Genomic DNA, 21,505 nt, shown 5'->3' with positions numbered 1-21,505 from the left:
CCATTCCATGGAAGCACATGGTAAGAAATAAGTGAGTGCTTAGAGACACTTTAGTCCATGAGAAAAGCATTTCTGGTGTGGACATAGGAAATATATTGAGCTCCTTATATTAACCTGTGTCTAATACCAAGATGGAAATCAAGGAACAAAAATCAATCACCCTGTATCTAGTCATGCTCATAGCTACTGTCATAAGACAACGTATTTTCTTAATGATAAGTTTAACTGAGGGACCCATTAAATATAGGACATTTGCTTGAATACATTTTTTATAGTTCTCAACTATCTGCAAAAGTTCATTTCCTGAATATGAGTGAGAGAAACAAAACTTTTGTGGAAGAGATGAGAGTAAAATAGAGTATTACATGTTTACTAATAGAAGAGGATGAAGTCATTGGTGATTGCATATCATCATTTTCAGGATAGGCTAGAAAGAGTCAGTATCATACCGTCTTCTATTCTTTGCCATTTTCTTCATCATGTCAGTAGGAAAGACAATTTTGTACCATTTGAAAGCATGTGAATACTAATGCGGGATAACAAGGTTTCCATTTAAAATATGATTGTCAGGAATAGGAAATTTTCAGATAAATAATCTATTTTTAAGGAGTATTAACAGAAGGAAAATATAAGGTAAATTTCTTCTTTCCTCTGCAACATTACTTACATTCTATTCTCCTCAGAAAATAAATACAAAAATCAATACAGAATTAATTCAAACAACAGAGATATTTTTATAAGCACATTTTATCATACATTTCTGTTTAAAGTTTGCATAGATTCTGTTACATTTAACTGATAAATTCAAGGAGACATTTTAATAATATTTTAGCATTATAACATGTTTCTCTTGGTCATAAGAAATTTTAAAGCTAGTATAACACATAATTTATGTATGTCATAAATTATATATTTGCATGTGGTTTCATAAGCTCATTAATTTATAGCAATCTATCTTGTGGGTGATTTTATAATCTACCTTGCTTTGGTATGAGAAGCAATGGAGATTATTGATTTCCATAAAATACAAAGGTGTGACGTCAAACACTTTCTATACAACTTAAAATAGTTAATAGCTAGGTTTTAGGTTAATTAGAAAAATAGGTGTTGGTGTTAAATAAATATATCTAGCTAAAGAAATGAAATGAGGTGTTTTGAAAGAGTTCATGTAGTTTTCATTCAGATTTGTCTTTAGGGATTCACATTTCACATAAGCATGCTCATTTGTTTGAAGATAAGACCATCCTCTGGACCATGCTCTTGAAGGCTTGCTTCACTTGCTGATTCCTCAGCATGTATATAAAAGGGTTCAGGAGAGGAGCCACTGAGGTGTTGAGTATTGCCACTCCTTTGCTTAAAGTCACCCTCTCTCTTGCTGAAGGCTTGATGTACATGAAGATGCAGCTACCATAAGAAAGGGAGACAACTATCATACGGAAGGAGCAAGTGGAAAAGGCCTTTTTCCTTTGATATGTAGAAGGAATTCCCAGAATTGTGCAGATGATATTTGTATAGGAGAGAATAACTAATGTCAAGGTAACCATGAGGGTTACTATGGCTAAGAAAAATGCCATGAGTTCCAGAAAGCCTGTGTTTGTGCATGAAAGCTGCAGAATCAGAGAAGAGTCACAGATAAAATGATCAATTATATTGGAAGCACAGAAATCTAACTGCAGCAGAAGGATGATAGGTGGAAAGATAATCAGGAATCCCATAAGCCATGAGCTAAAGACTAGAAGAATACAGACTCTGCTGCTCATGATGGTTGTGTAATGAAGAGGCTTGCAGATGGCCATGTAGCGATCATAGGACATGGCAGCCAGAAGGTAAAATTCTGTAACTCGCAAGAAGACGAAAAGAAATAGCTAAGCCACACAGCCACTGTAGGAAATGGTTGTGTCTCCTGTCACAATAGTGACAAGGAATCTAGGAATACAGACAGATGTGAATGCTAGTTCTAAGAATGAGAAGCTCTGAAGGAAGAAATACATGGGAGTCTGCAGATGGGGATCTGAAAGGGTGAGGATGATAATGGTCAGGTTCCCAGTCATACTGAGCATGTAGGTAGCAAGAAGAAAAGTGAAAATTACAACCTGCCACTGTGGGTCATTTGTCAGTCCAAGAAGTCTAAAATCTGTTACCGCTGTAGAATTTCTCATAATTTCTGTTTATAAAGCCTTTCTACATTTTAGCTGCCAGATAAAGAAACAAAAACAATCAATATAATAAAAAATGTCATTAAAATATTTTTTGTTTCTGGCTTATTTTACTTGGCCTACTGTGCTACAGGTTCATTCTACATATGTATGTATATATATGGTATATAATGTGTGTGTATACAAAATATCATATATACATCACATCATGTATAATTAACATATATGGTTACATATGTAACATAATATTATTTTTGTATGACTTTTTTCTTTTTTACTTATTTATTTTTATTGTTGTGCTACGTGGGGGTACATTGTGGCGTTTACAAAAGTTCTTACATTGTATCAAATATATCATACTTGAATTCACCTCTTCACTGTTTTCCTTTATCCTCCCTCCCCCCATTCTTGGAATAGTTTCAACAGGTATCATTTTTGCTTTTACATACATATGTACACATTACATACACTGAATTCATCCCCCTACTCCCTTTCCCTACCACTTCCCCCTTCCCATTGGTGCCCATTCCCTTGGTTAGGATCTGTTCTGCCCTTTCCTTCTCCAATTTTGTAGAAGAAAAAATAAAAAAATAAAATAAATGACATTTTTACTTGTTTGACATAAAGTTAGCTTCATGAAGTTTCCTTGTGATTATTTCATCTATAGGTGTATTATAACCCTAATTGCTTCATCTCCTCTATTTTTCTTCATTCTACCTTAGTCTGTTTCTTCTGTTGGTTTCAGCCAGTTTAAGAATTCTATATTCATTCTTGTATGGAGAATATATCAACCATGTTTATCTTCTTAGTTACCTTCTTTTACCCTCCCCTTGTTGTATATGACCTCCCCTTAGTGTGACCAGTTTTTCATAATACTGCTGTATCTGTATTAGGTTTATATTTCATATATGAGAAAGAACATGTGGCTTTTGGCCTTCTGAGCCTGGCTAACTTCACTTACCATGATGTTATCCAGTTCCATCCATCTACCTGCAAACAACAAAATTTCATTATTCTTTGTGGCTCAATAAAATTCCATTGTATGTAAAGACCACACTTTCTTATCCATTCATCAATAGTGAGGCGTCTTGGCTATTTCCATAGCTTAGCAATTGTTATATATGTAACATTAAATACTATGTTGCATTTATATGATTTATACATATTATGTTATATCATGTTTAAAGTTATTTTAAAAGATTTGGATAGGCTGTCCTCTAAGATAATTAAAAAAAATTTTTAAGTATTTAGACAACTTGCCTAAATCTATAATGTCACATTTGTTTTTTGTAGTTTTTATAGGTGTCAGTGCTAGAACAGAGTAATGTTTTCTCATGGTTAGCTAACTAGTTTAATAGGCAAATAACATACTATATATACTGTGATATACTATATATACCCCAGTATCTTCAAGGATAGAAACTTGCAATTATATATGGTACACAAATCTAGAGATCTAATGTATAGCATGAGGGCTATAGTTAATAATGTTATGTTATATGCTGAAAACTTGCTTAGAGAGTAGATTTTTCGCTGCTCTCGCCACCAAAGAAAAAATGATAATTGGAAGTAGATAGGCTGGTTTTCTTGCTTCAGTAATAATTTCATTATATAGACATATATCAAAACATAATTGCACAAACTAAGCATATATAGTGAAGAAACATGGTTAAAACACTAATTTTTAAAAATCATTGCTGCCTTTTGTTTTTAGAGAGAAATGATTCTGTAGTACATCAAAACAAAATACTTTCAAAAACTGTTGTTTGTTACCTTTTATGTTAGTTATTCCTTTATTTCTTTTATTGTGCTTTCATGTATTTTGGAGTAAATGTCTTCTGTCAACACATTTTCTTAAAAATAACAAAAAAAGGTTAAAACTGAGATTAAAACCTTTTGAATAAAATACTTGAGAATGTTTACAAGACTGAAAAGATTTGTATTTTTTGGATTTTGCTTTACTTCAAAATTTTTCAACATTTAAAACATGCCTTTCTCTCCCTCCACTCAAACTTTTACAATCTGTGAAGTCAACTCAGTGGTCCTTAGTAATGAGTTCCTGATAATCATATACAGACATGCCCAATATATGGGAGGGTAGCCCCAATCTAACTATTGGGGTAGTACTTTGAGACTATTACCTATTAGTTAGAAGAGTCTTTTTTAATATTGTGCATATAGCCTTGAATATATTTTAATTTATCACCTATATATATGACCTCGATATATAAAAAACTCTGATATAGAAAGCAGTACTTACAAAAAGGACATCATTTTATTTTGTTCTTGAGACCATGTCCATAGAGCCCAGGCTGACTTTGAATTCATGATCTTCAAGCACCAGACTCTCTGATGCACAGTTTACAATCTCTGGTTGTAATTTTATTTTTGTAAAGTGCAAGTACTCCAATGTTCCTACTTGTCTTATTTTCAAAATGATAAGCAGTTCTCCATTGCATTATTTTCTTTTTTATGGATTTTGAATGGGAATAGTTCAACATTCATAGTAAATTTTGAGATTGAAAAAGATTATTTTCTTTTTTCCCATATTTTGCATATATTACTCTTGATGTTAAAAAAATTTGTTTGTGATTAATGTAATTTAAAAGCTTTGAGTATTTTGTCCTCTTAGATCATTCTTTAAAATTTTAAAGTATTCAGGCCACTTGCTTAACTCATTTGTTTCTTATAGTTTTTATAGTTCTCAGCGCTATTGAACAAAGTAACATTTTGTCATGATTAACCAACTAGCTGAATAGGTGAATGAGTTTACACCATTTTTTACTTATAAAATTTCTGGGAAGGATACATTCTCACATTCCCATATTTGCTGTCCTTGTGGCTGTATCTTATGCAGGTTTTAGTCTTTTGCTTTTATATCATTGGTACTAATATTCACTATGTATAACATTCACAATGTGCAGAACTAAAACATATACTGCATCCAAGTGATTAAAGCTTATCACAAAAATGATACCATGGCTTCCTGACATTGATTATAGTACAAATTATGATAAGCTGATATATACACAAGAACTTCAAGAATCATGCAGTGCTATCAATCATAAAATTGTTAGGCTGTAATGGACAAAAGTGTTTCATGAAGCTATTAATGGGCAGTATTTAAATTTTTATTTTTGTATTATCTATTTCATAGAAATTATGTGCCTTTATTTTATTTATACAAAATATGTATAATTGAAATTGCTTGTATAATAATAATTCCTGAAAAAATGCTTACTCTTTTGGTAATTGTGACCAATTTAGTCAATGTAATGCCTTATTAAGCTATCTAAACAAAAGTTCTTTGGAATTTTTCAGGAGCTTTGCAATCAGTCTCTCCTTTGTCATCTTATATTTGCAACCAAATACACAAAATATTGATTACAAAGGACAATTCAAGAGACATTCTACAATGTTTACAAGAAGGACATGTATCAACCCATTTCTATACATTAATCCAAATAAATGAGTGTCCCAGGTTATTTTACCTATGCCACTTAAAGAAGTGTATGTAAATACCTGAAAAGAAGCAAGGTACATTTGAAATGCAGGCTAATGAAGTTTCTTTCATAGCCTGATGGATAAGGTTCCATGATCTTCTGTATGGATGCTATGTTATTCAGGTTAGCCATAAGTTTATCTGATCTACTTACAAAGGACTCAGGGGAATTCATTGAATGAATAAACAAAAGACACAATGGAGATTGGTGTTCTCAAGATACCAAGTGCTAAACAGTAGTCCAAATTATCACATAATTTAGAATAGACAATATTGTAATGGCTTGAACTCATAGCAGAAGAATATATGGAAAGATTTATATCTTTATAATAATCTTTAATTTTCCAAGGAGAAGAAACTAAACAATGGGAGTAATAGAGATTAGTAGTCTCTAAGTAACAACAGAGTAAACTGTAAAAAGAGTAGGTTTTCTATTTTAAGGAAAAATTAATAATTACTGTAATGCTTTAGAATGACCTGAGGTCTCAATTCAACTTTCTATATCATAGAAGATGTCAGAATTTACCTTGAAGATTTCACATCTTTTCACTGATTTATAACATTAAAAACTTGACTATGATTATAATCATAATCATTTATTCATTCAGTAATTATGTTTGAATTCTTACATGCTGAGTTCAGTATTAGGCTCTAAGTAAACAGAGGTGACAAAGACAACTCTTCAAGTAGGTTTTATTCTTAGAGAGTAGAATGAGAATTCTACAAGTTATGAAAATCTCAGAGTCCCTCCATAAGTCCAGTGCAAAGAATGTTTTTCTACAGCATCACCTTGTTACTTGCTATTTGATCTGAAAGACGCCTGTGATTACTCCATCACATTATTAGTTTCAGACTTACTTAATACAGGGCTCCATAAACTGCATAAAAATGTTCAAACTAAATGTAAATTGGGATTATTTAATGATCTTAAAATGCTAAACACTTTCTGATAAAAATTTAAAGTTTTTTTGCTGTTTCTTTGGAAGACATAAAATTATTCAAAAAATCAGATTACTACAGTAAAAGAGAGTTAAAAAATGGAGGGCATAGTGAAGAAAGAAACTATCAGAGCATGCCAGGATGTTGAACTCAGTGTATACCATATTAATTTATTCATAATCAAAGTCATTAAATTGGGTAACATACCATGAACATGTTCAAGATTAATTATGAACATTGTTGCAAAAGTCTAAATATGATGCTCATATCGAAGGCCAAATTATTTTAAAGTGCACATTATAGGTGACCTGCTACTAAACAACAAGTGAAAAATTGCTTTAATGTATGCAACCAATCTCATCTTAACTTCCTTATTCTTGCGAAGTCTCTGTTTCCAAATCAGATCATGTACACAGCTTCCAAGTGGACCTGAATTTTTGAAGGCACAATCAACCCAGTACAATACACCCCAAATTCATCTAATAACAACTTAACATAATAGCTTACACTCTGGTGAACTATTTAAAAAATTTTAGCAAAATCTGCTTTTATATTGATATTACTTTTTAGATTTTTGTTTTTATTGTTCAGCTGGGGTACATTGTGGCATTTACAAAAGTTCTTATAAATATATCATAGTTGAACTCATCCCCTCCATCACTCTTCTTTATTCTCTTGACCCAATTTCTGGAATAGATTCTTCAGGTCTCATTTTTCTATTTACATAGAAAATACATGTGTTCACAGTACTTATACAAAAATGGATTATAGGTACATGCATAAAGACTTAATAGAATGTAAATAATTAAATAATTAAATCTACTAAACTGATACTAAATATATAAATGAAGAAGAAATTGAGAGGTGGACAAAATGGTGAAGGAGTAAAGAAGCTTTCTTCATCAGATACTGAATGAGAAGATTCTGGGTAACAAAGAAGAGACTACATTCTGAAGAGAAAAAAAGAGAGGAAGAACACTGAGTACCATGAGGAAAGACAGGAAAGCAGAAAAATATAGTAAAACAAAAGGCAACAGAGTAAATCATGAAAGTTTTAAGCTGCAACCACAGGGAAGCCAAAGCTTCAATAACATAATAAGCCAGAAGGTCTCCACAACAGACTGGCCAACCTAGCTGTGGGGGAAAACAAAACAAACAAACAAACAAACAAACACCTCCCACCACCTCCACCACACACACTTCCTGTAAACCTGGAATTCCAGTGCAGGGATTTCATGGGACAGTGACTTCCTCACTATGACAGGCCAGCATCAGCTAGACAATCTTTCATTCCTCAAACATCAGAGAGCTGTGGCAAGGCACCATTTTGAGAGAGGCTGTCCTGTTCAGCACTGAGGTACTGGTGGGGGGATCTTGTAAATACAGATGTTGTAAATTGCAGCTTAGGTGTCCTGAGAAATCTGGCAGGGGTGTATGAGAGGGAAAGAGCCATGAAAACCTCATTGGGAGGGAGATACTTTGACTTCAGGCAGGCTGAGAAGTTAGGGGTATGTTGGGTAGGTAAAGGAGTTTGGATGATGACCCCATCTATTTAGTGACAGCAGTTCCATTGCCCAAGGACAATTTCAAACACAAAGCAGGGCTTTGTTGGCAAGGCTCAGGTTCCAGTAGCTGCCTGCAAACAGCCTGCAGCAAGGCAGGATTTGAGAATAGGCCACATGGTCTTGAAAAATCAAAGCACAGGGAGTTCTGGGATTCTCAGCTAGAGTGTTCAGGTGGGAGATTGATTACTAGTGGCAGATGTAGAGAAGGAGAGTTTTTGATTGAGGTGAGTTGAGGGATCTTGGCAGGAGCCCAGGAAGCAGCAAAAGGTTTAGAAGTCAATGACCATGCCCTCCAAAGTAAGAGTATTTCCATTTCCTGAGGACAATTTCCTAAACATAGCATGTAACTGCTGACACTGGCAGATAGCTCTCCTTACAGAACTTGTCTGCAAACTGCCTGCAGCCAGGCAGGCTTTGAGTCTGAGTTACCTGGGATGCTTCAAAATCAAGGAAAAATTACAGCTCAGGGAGTTCTGAGATTCTTGGCCAGTGTTGGAAGAGAAACAGCTATGAGAAGTGCTCATGGAGAATGAGAGGCTTTGACATAGGTGAGCTGAGAAGTTAAAGCAGCACCAGGAGCTGAGGTAGTAAAGGACCAGGTAGTTGGTGGTCCCACTCTCCCCTTTTAAGCTTAAGTCTTGGAGCCAAGGGATCACTGTAGACACAGCACAGTACTCAGCATCCAGGATCTATCTGGTGACTCTGGGGGATTGATGCCAGGCAGAGTTGAGAGCTCTAAAGACAAGACCTGGATCTCATGTGATATCCCTTTCACAGGAGGCAAACTATTAAGCATGGTCAGAAAGAACTGCAAGAAGGGCACCTGAGTCCTTCAGTTTTATTCCACTGGTGTAGAGCTCAGTGAGATATTTGTACCCCTTAGCATCAGGCATATTTGGAAGACACCTGAGTGTTACATGTGTTGCCATAAGGGGTAAAAATAGTGGGATCTGAGTAGTAAGTGGCAACCTCCTAGTCTGTAGACTAAAAGGTGCTGTGCAGCCAGCAGTGCCTTCCAGTACACAAAGAAGGGAAGCTTCTTAGGTGGAAACAGCATAAAGGTGGACACACTGATACTTTACCCCAACCACCTCAAACACATATAACACCAACCCATGCACAAAGAAGCATAAGAGACTAAATCTACTTCTCCTCTATCTGAGTGGTTCTGGGGATCAGACCTGATACCATGGACATGTAGACCAGAGTTTGTCTATAGAGCTTCCCTACCAGTCCAGTGGTAAGAAACTGAACTGAAATCCTCCCACCACCCAGCCCTGCCTAAACACCGAGAAAACTTCAATTTTAAGACCACTTGTGACTAAAACATCCAAACAATGAATTTGACCTCAAAATTTGGTGAATCTCAATGCAAAAACACAGAAAATGAAAGGCAACATGAGATCTCCAAAGTTCAACAACCCCACAGTATCAGACACTAAGGATAATGAATAGAAAGTCCAAAAAACTAAAAAATATAATTTTAAAGAGGATCAATAAAATGAAGGTAGAAATGAACAAAAAGCTGAATGAGTTCAAAGAGTATATAAATAAATAGCCGATATACATTTGTTTATTGACCAGAAACTAACATCTTGTGAAACAATGGAAAAAATATATCATACAGCTATTCACATGTTTATGACTACCTGTAATAGCAAAAATAGAGGGAAAATACATTTCATAGAGATTCTTGTAATAATCTCTAGTATATCCATACACTACAGCTATAAAAAGATAAGAGCTACCACTATAGCATGGTCCTCAGGATATATGAGTAAAGAAATGGGGGAAATATTAATTTTTCACATATTCATAGTGAAACAAGGAAACAAAAGCTATAAATGAAACTAGAATAAATATAAGTAAATGTGTATTTTGTTTATAAATTGACAATATGAAACAAATTATTACTAATAATTTAAAATACAGTAATTGACCTATACATCCCTATGAGATTTAAAGGCAAAGAGAAAAGCTGAAAAACAAAACTTTTTTCGTCATTTTGTCAGTACTGGAGTTTGAACTCAGGGCCTCACATTTGCTAGGCAGATGCTCTACCACTTCAGCCAGTCCCCAAACCCCTTTGTTTGTTATTTTTTGGTAGAGTCTCATGCTTTTGGCTGAGACTGGTAGACCAAGATCTTCCTATGTATGACTTCCTGCATAGCTGGGACTAATCCAACTCTGCAGGGATGTACCACCACACCCAGCCCTAAAAATAAAAGTCTTAAACTGTTGTCAGGAATGATAGTGTGGGTGATAGTGTCATCATTGGTACTCTAATACTACTGTATGAGCAATGTGTGGGAGAGAAGAAATTGAAGATTAATGTGAATTTGCAATTTTATCTAATCTTTTTTCCCTTTTTAAATTTTTATCGCTTTTACATTTACTTACATGGGTATACATTATTTGCCCTCCTCCCTTTCCAGGCAGAACCTGCCCTGACCTCTTATTTTTTGACTTTGTTAAGAGAATACATAAGAAATTATAAGAAAAACAGTAGTTTTTCTAGTAGTTTCTCTACAGAGAAATTCCTGTATGGAAGTGTTGCTTCCATGCACATGTGTATCACAACCCAAATTGTTCATCTCTACCAGACCTCTTCACTACTTCCTTGTCTGCTTCCCATAGTGGACTTTGCAGTTTAAGATTACTACAGACCTAAAACAAAGCAGAAACATTATTGGAGATGGGTCACACGCTAAGGGGAGACCACCCACAGGAGGAATAGGGAAAAGGAAGGAAACCTAAAACTTGAATGTAGTTGATATACTGAATATATAAAAGTGAATATAGTAATCTTATCTAAACTTTTTGATAGTCACTGTTCTCAACATGAGGGAAAGAAGACCCAAATGCATGAAATACAGAAAGGGCTATGAAAACTCCCATAGTACTAAATTCAAATTGTGTTTTAGCATACACTTTTCAGTAATTTTAATCCTTTTTAAGAAAAACATATTTGTTTAGTGATTTGTCAATTAAAAATAAGAGGGAAGCAACCAAACTGAAAGTGTAATGTCCAGCCAGGCCCAGTATTTTACACTATAATCCCAGCTACTTAGGAGGCAGAAACTTGGCCAATCAGGATTAACAGACAGTTTGGGAGTAGAGATGGTAACAAGATCCTATCTCAACAAATAAAGTTGTGCATGATGACATGCACCTGTCATCCCAACTATGCCAGGTCTATCCATCTTGCCTGGGCAAAAGCAAAAGACCCTATCTCAAAAATATGCAAGGCAAAAAGTGTTGGGGTATGGTTCAAGCCATTAAGCACCTGCTTTGATGCTCAAAGCCCTGAGTTCAAACTGCAGTACCTCAGAGAAAAGGTGTAATGTCCAAAAATTTGTGAAGAGAACCTGAATCCATCCTCCCTGGCAGAAGCACTGAAACACTCCAGTGAAGCAGCCATGTCAATTTAGATTTTCCTCGTTATATTCATGTAAATCACTGTTATCTAAACCAAATAAAAAATTATGTCCATATATTCATAATGACGTCAACAAAAAATACTAGAGAACCAACTCAGAATAATGAATAGAGACCAGAGTATGCTTTCACCTGGGCTTTTCTGTAAGAACCAGTGATCATGAACAAGCAAAGAGTAAATGAGACATTTACTCTATACTGTTTTGTAGCACATAATGAGCAAGTGGATTCAGCCACCGACGACCAATGACTGCAAATATTTTTTTAACTGATTGAATGTGTACCTTTGTTGGAAGTATAAAATTTATTTTCTGTTGTAATCTTGCAAATAAAAAAAAATACCTACACCTGAACCTGAATTAACTCTCTAAATCTAAATAGCATTACCATAAATCAATAGGACAAGGATGTATGAGAATGTAATCAAGTGAGTGTCTCCTGGAAATTTGCCATCAAGGAGTAATTACAAAATCTCTTGCTGTTTACTCATTGGGATTTTATAATAAAAATGTAACATAATTTTTATGACTTCCAAAAAACTTATTAATAAGAAGTGAGTGGATAAGGAATTCACCCCATATGATGTACAGCCACCTCTGTCAAAATGCTACTTTACCAAGTACTCTTTTTTTTTTACTGAGACATAAATGAGTAGTGTAATGGTATGATGGATTTTAGAGTCAATTAGACCACAGTTTAAATCCAAGATCCACAATGTACTATTTAATTACAGGGCATCATTTTTTTTCCTTTTTCTTTTATTATTCATATGTGCATACAAGGCTTGGTTCATTTCTCCCACCTGCGCCCACCCCCCTCCCTTACCACCCACTCTGCCCCCGCCCTCTCCCCCCCTCAATACCAAGCAGAAACTATTTTGCCCCTATTTCTATTTTTGTTGTAGAGAGAGTATAAGCAAAAACAGGAAGGGACAAGGGTTTTTGCTGGTTGAGATAAGGATAGCTATACAGGGCATTCACTCACATTGATTTTCTGTGCATGGGTGTTACCTTCTAGGTTAATTCTTTTTGATCTAACCTTTTCTCTAGTACCTGTTCCCCTTTTCCTATTGGCCTCAGTTGCTTTTAAGGTATCTGCTTTAGTTTCTCTGTGTTAAGGGCAACAAATGCTAGCTAGTTTTTTAGGTGTCTTACCTATCCTCACCCCTTCCTTGTGTGCTCTCGCTTTTATCAAGTGCTCATAGTCCAATCCTCTTGTTGTGTTTGCCCTTGATCTAATGTCCACATATGAGGGAGAACATACGATTTTTGGTCTTTTGGGCCCAGCTAACCTCACTAAGAATGATGTTCTCCAATTCCATCCATTTACCAGAGAATGATAACATTTCATTCTTCATGGCTGCATAAAATTCCATTGTGTATAGATACCACATTTTCTTAATCCATTCGTCAGTGGTGGGGCATCTTGGCTGTTTCCATAACTTGGCTATTGTGAATAGTGCAACAATAAACATGGGTGTGCAAGTGCCTCTGGAGTAACCTGTGTCACAGTCTTTTGGGTATATCCCCAAGAGTGGTATTGCTGGATCAAATGGTAGATCGACGTCTAGCTTTTTAAGTAGCCTCCAAATATTTTTCCAGAGTGGTTGTACTAGTCTACATTCCCACCAACAGTGTAAGAGGGTTCCTTTTTCCCCACATCCTTGCCAACACCTGTTGGTGGTGTTGCTGATGATGGCTATTCTAACAGGGGTGAGGTGGAATCTTAGTGTGGTTTTAATTTGCATTTCCTTTATTGCTAGAGGTGGTGAGCATTTTTTCATGTGTTTTCTGGCCACTTGAATTTCTTCTTTTGAGAAAGTTCTGTTTAGGTCACTTGCCCATTTCTTTATTGGTTCATTAGTTTTGGGAGAATTTAATTTTTTAAGTTCCCTATATATTCTGGTTATCAGTACTTTGATGTATAGTTGGCAATATTTTCTCCCACTCTGTGTGTGTTCTCTTCAGTTTAGAGACCATTTCTTTTGATGAACAGAAGCTTTTTAGCTTTATGAGGTCCCATTTATCTATGCTATCTCTTAGTTGCTGTGCTGCTGGGGTTTCATTGAGAAAGTTCTTACCTATACCTACTAACTCCAGAGTATTTCCTACTCTTTCCTGTATCAACTTAAGAGTTTGGGGTCTGATATTAAGATCCTTGATCCATTTTGAGTTAATCTTGGTATAGGGTGATATATATGGATCTAGTTTCAGTTTTTTGCAGACTGCTAACCAGTTTTCCCAGCAGTTTTTATTGAAGAGGCTGCTATTTCTCCATCATATATTTTTATCTCCTTTGTCAAAGATAAGTTGGTTATAGTTGTGTGGCTTCATATCTGGGTCCTCTATTCTGTTCCACTGGTCTTCATGTCTGTTTTTGTGCCAGTACCATGCTGTTTTTATTGTTATTGCTTTGTAATATAGTTTGAAGTCAGGTATTGTGATAGTTCTCAAACTTGCATCACAATCATGATGTGGCTGTTCTATAACTTGATGCACAAGTTATGTTTATATCAAAACATCATATTGTACATCTCAGATGTACACATTTTTTGCCAATCATACTTCAGAAAGCTGGAAATAATAAAACAAAACATTATTTGGCTATTTAGATTTATTACCTTATTTAATATATTAAACATATTTAGTTATTTCATTAAAATATAGAGCATTTTTATTAAATATTATTATATTATATATTTAGTTGTATAATTATACATTAGCTATCTGTATTACCTGGTTATATATATTGTATTATCAAATATTTAAGAAACATAAAAGCATTAAAGAGAACAATTAATTATAATCCATTAACCAGAATTTCACACACATAGATACTTATCATTTTACGGCATTTCTTCTTAGTATGTTAAAGTGATGATAACTAAATATAAAGACCAACATGAACCATAAAAAGAACAAGCTAATACTGCAATTAGATATTGTACTATGTTATGAGAATTAAATTAGTTAACTATATAGTAGCATTTTATATAATTGTGAGCAAAATGTATAGATCATAATAGTCATTCTTTGCCTTAGCATTACAGAATAATCTTTTCTTTCTTGATTCCTTAACACCTAACAGAGACTCAGGATAAACAGCCAAAAGTCATATGTAGAAAATGTACAAAATTAATGAACCAATAAAGAAATGGGCAAGTGAACCAAATAGAACTTTCTCAAAAGAAGAAATTCAAATGGCCAAAAAGCACATGAAAAAATACTTACCATCTCTACCCATACAGGAAATGCAAATGAAAACCACACTCGGATTCCACCTCACCCCTGTTTGAATAGCCATCATTAGAAGTACCACCAATAACAGGTGTTGGTGAGGATGTGGGGAAAAAGGAACCCTTGTACACTGCTGATGGGAATCCAAACTAGTACAACCACTCTGGAAAAAAATCTGGAGGCTTTTTAAAAATCTAAACATAGATCTGCCATATGATCCACAATACCACTCTTGGTGATACACCCAAAAGACTGTGACACAGGTTACTCCAGAGGCACTTGCCCACCATGTTTATTGCAGCACTATTCACAATAGCTAAGTTATGGAAACAGCCAAGATGCCCCACTACTGATGCATGGATTAAGAAAATGTGGTATTTATACACAATGGAATTTTACACAGCCATAAAGAAGAATGAAATCATTTTCAAATAAATGGATGGAACTGGAGAACATCATCCCAAGCGAGGTTAGCCAGGCCCAAAAGACCAATAATCTTATGTTCTCCCTCATATGTGGACTTTAGATCAAGGGTAAACACAACAAGGGGACTGGACTTTGATCACGTGATAAGGAGAGAGCACACAAGGGAGGTAGAGGATAGGCAAGAAACCACAAATACAAGAAAGCATTTTATGTCCTCAATGCAAAGGAACTAATGCAGAAACTTTAACACAACAGAGGCCAATAGGACAAGGGGACCAGGAACTAGAGAAAAGGTTAGTTTGAGAAGAATAAATCTAGAATGTAACACATATGTACAGGAAAGCAATGTTAGGAATCTCCCTAAATAGCTATCCTTATCTCAACTAGCAAAAATCTTTGGTCCTCCTTATTAATGTTTATACTCTCTCTTCAACAAAATTAGAGATAAGGGCAAAACAGTTTCTGCCTGGAAGCAAGGAGGTTGCAGGGGAAGAGAAAGGGGCAGGGAGAAAGGGAGGTGGTGGGGGAAGGGGGGAGAAATGACCTAAACATTGTATGTACATATGAATAAAAGAAATAAAATTTTTAAAAAAGAAACAAATGATTGCTGTAGGTATTATTGTTAAATAGTGTATGGAGGAAAATAGAAAAATAATCACTTTTCAGATTTTATATACATATTATAGACATACACTATATATCAAATAACACAATGAAAGCCACAAAAAACTGTTAAAAAAAAGAGGAGAAGAGGGAGGATAGCTAAAAAAGAGCAACATAAATGAGATGGATTTAATCAAGGTACATTATATGTATGTTGAAAATATAATAAAATGCCTTTATACAATTAATTTATGTCAACAAAAATTTTTAAAAATAAAATCTTCCAAAAACTTAAAAATAAAAATGTATACCTATCTGAGTTAAAGAAATGTGATACTTACTATTCAAATAAAGATATTTATTTCTTTTATAAAAAGAAGGACAGGGGAAATTTTTTCTTCAGTAGTAAATATTTTTCACTACTTCTACCTAAATAAATGAATCAGTAATTCTGATATCTGTTTTAATGTGTATCCATTACATATTTAATACTGATCAATATGATTATATCATCCTATGCTTTCAGCAGGAGCTTGTTCTTTGTAAGCCAGTCTTGGTATTTTGGATGTGCTCATTTAAGAATGAATGATCTCACTAGCACATAATTCTGAAATTCTATGTTTGCTTTGTATATTTCTATTTTACAAGGTTTCTCCCCTCCTACAGGAGTTGGGTCAATGGCTTAGTTCCTGAGTCATAGCCCTAATTCAGTTCACTGTTCTGATATACATGGCCATATGTAACTGCATATTTCTTATGAGTCTTTATGCCCTATTCTTTAAAGGGAAGAGAAAAACTTAATTAAAGGGACTGTTAAAATCTTAGAGGGATAGGTAAAAGATTCAACATAGTTGACAAATAATGCAGTAGGCCCTTGGTATATCTGGGTGATGGTTCTAAGGAGAATGCTATTGAGGAAAACTTTGGATGCTCAGGATTCATAGGGTTCAGTACAGAACTAATAATGCTTAATTCATTTTTCCCATAATGTTGCTCAACCTCTACTAAAGACATGCTGTATTTCAACAAGCCTAAAATTCCACTTTAGCACTTAAGTTAAGAACATCAACTTTTACCTTGCTTTTTGGCTATCATTTGTTTTTTGGATGACATATTTTCAGCAAATTAAGGGCAGGGAAAATCTCAGCTTATCCTATAACCATTTAAGTACAGTCAATGACATGGGAATGACTAAGGGTTTTTCTTCATTGACTAAACTCCATAATGTTCATGTGAGAGTTTAAAACTTTTGTTTTTGAAATTTGTTTTGATTTATTATTGTTTTAACAGCCCTTGGTCAAAATAGTGTGTAATAAATTTGTAAATAAGGTGGGATTTACTATATTCACATAAAGAAAGCAAATACTGGTTTTGTAGCATTATTTTGCTACAATAAATTGAATTCATAAAAATAGTTCTTTAAAAGAAAGAAGTAGTTGTTATATGCTGCCTTCTATTTATTATCCTGTAATTCACCACACATTTCATCCATCACTTTTATATCTCTGTATTTTTAGTAATTTTTGTCAGAATGTCCATTTAATTAAATTTTTCACATTTGCTGGGAGTCCTTCCCAGAGAATGCAAATTTTGTGAGCAGTCCATCCTTCACACTGATACAAACCTTGGTTCATGGTTTTATAAAAATTAGCTCTATATCTAAACATCTGGCTTTTCACTGTTTCTTGAAATCCTGTAGTGTGGAGATAGCATCATCTTTTTAATGCAGATTGGTAGCACACACTTGTAATCAAGTTGTTTTAATAAATATTTTTAAAAAATATTGTCTGAGCGAATTTTCACAATCATATAAAAGTTTAGAAGAGCTTGCATCTGGAAGTTTCTTATTATTTTATAGAGAACTGTTAATATCCACATGCAAATATTGAGTTAAGACAACACAATGTATGCAAAATTACTCATTTTATTATTGACAAGATATAATTTCGGATTGTTCAATATATATTAATTGTTATGATTTTCCTGTTTGTTTTGTACGTGGATTGAAATAGAGAATTAACCCCAGTGTTTCTTGGACGTAGGACGATAACTACCTGAAACAACTTGACATTTAGAAGTGTAGGGGTGGTAGTTGACATAACTTTTTACAAACACACTTGGGATAATTATTTGTGTGCACTGATAAACAAGTCAAACTGAGTAGAAGATTAATTTATGAGTCATGATTCAGGTTGTAGGCAGAGTTACTGGGAAGAGCTTAGTCTCTGTATATAGAGCATCATAATCTTATTCCCAGAAATTCTTCACAATATAAAAGAAAACAAAGAAAGATAATGAGTGAAAATTGAAGTGACAAAGCCAAGGAAGACAAGATTTATAATTTATCATATGCTTATGACTTTGAAGGTAAAGTGAGCCCGTATTTAGCAATTATTATGAAACTGATCATAACTATGATGTGATAAAAGTCAGAAAAACTGGTATTCTCTCATCATCAATAATGTCATTATTTGGCCTAATTGTCCACAGGAGAATTTTAGAAAATTTGGGAATAAATCATCCTTTTTCATCACTATATGCCAAAAACCTGTCATAATCTGAATGAGTAAACCATACATAAGAAAATATTTTAAAACTTTTGGTAGTTAACATGAATATTTAATAAATTATTACAAGTGAAAGTCATCATGTTGTAACTATGAGTGTGGATTTTGATGTAGAGAGTGAACTTAAACCCCATAATCTGCAAGCTATAATCTCTGAAACACTGACTTTTCAACCTTGGTTTCACTCTGTTCACTTGCTTAGAAATTATAAATAATGCTAGTTATTTTCTAAGGGGAATTACAAAATAAATATTGCATATGACTTACCTAATACAAAGTAGAGTAGGTACAATACACACAGGAATGCACACACTTATAAGAGATGTTCTCTTCCTTGTAGCAAAAACTCTAAAGTCATTTGTAGACCCTGAGATTGAAATGGAGCTCTCCAGAAAGTTAAACTCTCATGTTTATCATAATTTAATAAATTTTATTGATATGTTTTGTATTTTGGAGTTTAATTTAATTTAATCTACCTAAAGAATAATAACTTTAATCAATGGAAAATACTAATTTTAGATATTTCTTACAGTCATTAAAATAATTGAGTCTGCCATGTAATAATCACTGAAAAACTTTATTTTTATTTTCTGCTCTACTCCTCTTACTACTTCTTCTCATTATTAACATAAGAATTATTAATACAAATATAATACACATGTTTCTAATATTTTAACATATTTAAATGGATACTTATGCATTTTACCCAAACCCCTGATTGTAGTTTTTTGATTTTCCAGAAATGTTAAATAGAATAAGATTTCTTAATAAAATTCCTTCCCATTACACATCAAGAATGACTAACTACAAAGTTCACATCCATCTTGAGCTTTCTTCCCTCAAGCTAAACGACCTATGTCTCTACTAAGCAAAGCATTTCTATTCCAAACCATAATCATTAAACCATATTTTCTACTTCATCCAAATACACTTGAATGAAATATATGAAATATCAGAAAATTTGAAGCAACATTCACTTTTATCAAATTTAGTAAGTACGATGTGAGGAAAATTTTAATAATGAAATAGAAAAATAAAACAATAGCTATAATGATTTTTGAGAGCATATGCATGATAGAAAACATATATAAGGATGTTTTAAAATACACACACACATATCCACATAAAGAAACATAGAGTTGGTACATAGATAGAGAGACAGGCAGATGCATAGGTCAATAGATAGGCAGATGAACATAGATGTAGCACTGTACCTAAACGTAAAAAGCCATTGCTTACTCTAAAAGTATAATTTCCATAAGTAATAATACTAATCTGATCATAAAGAATGCTGTCTTTCTCCCTTACCATTAAATTTGAGAAAGAAAGGCTATATTCCTTTTAACATCACTAGTGCTTTCATTTATCTGAGAAAAGCATCAACTTTTGGATGGTGTCCTTAAAGGCTTGCTTTACTTGCTGGTTCCTCAGGGTGTATATAAATGGATTCATCATAGGAGCAACAGAAGTATTGAGAATAGCTACTCCTTTGGTCAATGATGCTTTTTCTTTTGCAGAGGGATTAGCATACATGAATATGCAGCTTCCATAAGAGATAGAAATGACAATCATGTGAGAGGAGCATGTAGAAAATGCCTTTTTTTCTCTGACTGGTAGAAGGAAGTTTCAAAATTGTCCTAATGATGAGCATGTAGGAAAGAATTATTAATGATAAAGTGAAAAGCAGAATCACTATTACAGAATAAAAACCAATACCTTCTAGGAGCCACGTGTCTGAGCAAGACAACTGCAAAAGGGGGAAATAATCACAAGCAAAATGATCAATGACATTTGAGCCACAGTAATCTAACTGAAGAAAGAGAATAACTGGTGGGAAGATGTTTAAGAACCCTGCCAGCCAAGCACAAAACACAAGTAGTATGCAGATTCTCTTGTTCATGATAGTTGTATAATGCAGAGGTTTGCAGATGGCCACATAGCGATCATAGGACATGGCAGTTAGGAGGTAAAATTCTGTTATACCCATGTAAATGAAGAAAAACAACTGAGCTGTGCAGTTATTGTAAGAAATAGTTTTATCTCTGGTAAAAATTGTGCCCAGAAATCTAGGGATACAGACAGTTGTAAAGGTTATTTCTAATATGGAGAAGTTCCTGAGGAAGAAATACATGGGGGTCTGTAGATGGGAGTCCACCAATGTGAGAGTGATGATGGTTAAATTTCCAGTGACACTTAATATATATGTGATAATTAAAAAGGGAAAAATCACAATCTGAAGCTCAGGATCATCTGACAGCCCTTGTAGAATGAACTCAGTGGGTACTGTGTGGTTTTTCATCATTTTATTCACCCCCTTAGAACATAAAATGTATGTTCTCCCTAAAACATGAAGAACAGAAAGAAGACTGAGGATAGTGCATAACATTACAATATTCATAAGGTGAATTATCTGTAAATTAAAATAGAAAAACATATGTTCTCCATTGGCAACACTATTTGATTTCCATTTTGCCCTTCATTCATGTAAAAATATTATCTTGAGTTAAATATTGATCTTTGTTCATTGAAAACACTATTATTATTGATATAGATTTTAAAAAAAATCTCTGGTGCTAACATTTTAATAGACACAATTTCTTTCAATGTTTCTATAAAATTAAGCTTATAGTTATTCTTAAAAAATATTTAGCAATTCTATAAATTATACAAATACTGTAATTGATTTTTTCTTTCCATTATATTAAAAAAAGAGATCTAGAATATAGATAGAATAATCTAAATTTTGAGTTTAAAAATTACAGAGATTATTTAGCCTTACCTTCAGATATTATATTTTGAAAAACTCAGTCCATGTTGTTCAAGAAAATCTCACAAGTTGAACAACCATTCACCATAATAATCATCTTACTTTAGAAACTGAATATTTATTCATGAAAAGTACTGACATTCTTTCCTAAATTTCTTGCTTCAGGTCTTGGAAACACTGTTTTCCTCCTTGCCCCATTAATTTGTTTTATTTCCTAATAAAAGGCCAGAAGGATGAGATGGGGAAAGTTTTTTGCCAAAACAAATCATTGACCAGAAACATTTTAATTCACAAAATTCACAATTA

At 33.8% G+C, this 21,505-nt stretch overlaps 2 pseudogenes; both read right to left on the bottom strand.

Annotated features, from left to right (window-relative positions):
* Positions 1–1,220: 1,220 nt before the first annotated feature.
* Positions 1,221–2,159, bottom strand: LOC109680492 (olfactory receptor 6C75-like; annotated as a pseudogene).
* A 17,632-nt stretch (positions 2,160–19,791) lies between these two features.
* LOC109674238 (olfactory receptor 6C3-like) lies at positions 19,792–20,734 on the bottom strand (annotated as a pseudogene).
* Between the last annotated feature and the right edge of the window lie 771 nt (positions 20,735–21,505).

Source organism: Castor canadensis, chromosome 8 (genome assembly GCF_047511655.1).
Source record: "Castor canadensis chromosome 8, mCasCan1.hap1v2, whole genome shotgun sequence".
In the NCBI taxonomy this organism is placed as follows: Eukaryota; Metazoa; Chordata; class Mammalia; order Rodentia; family Castoridae; genus Castor; species Castor canadensis.
This window is presented reverse-complemented; position numbering and strand designations above follow the sequence as displayed.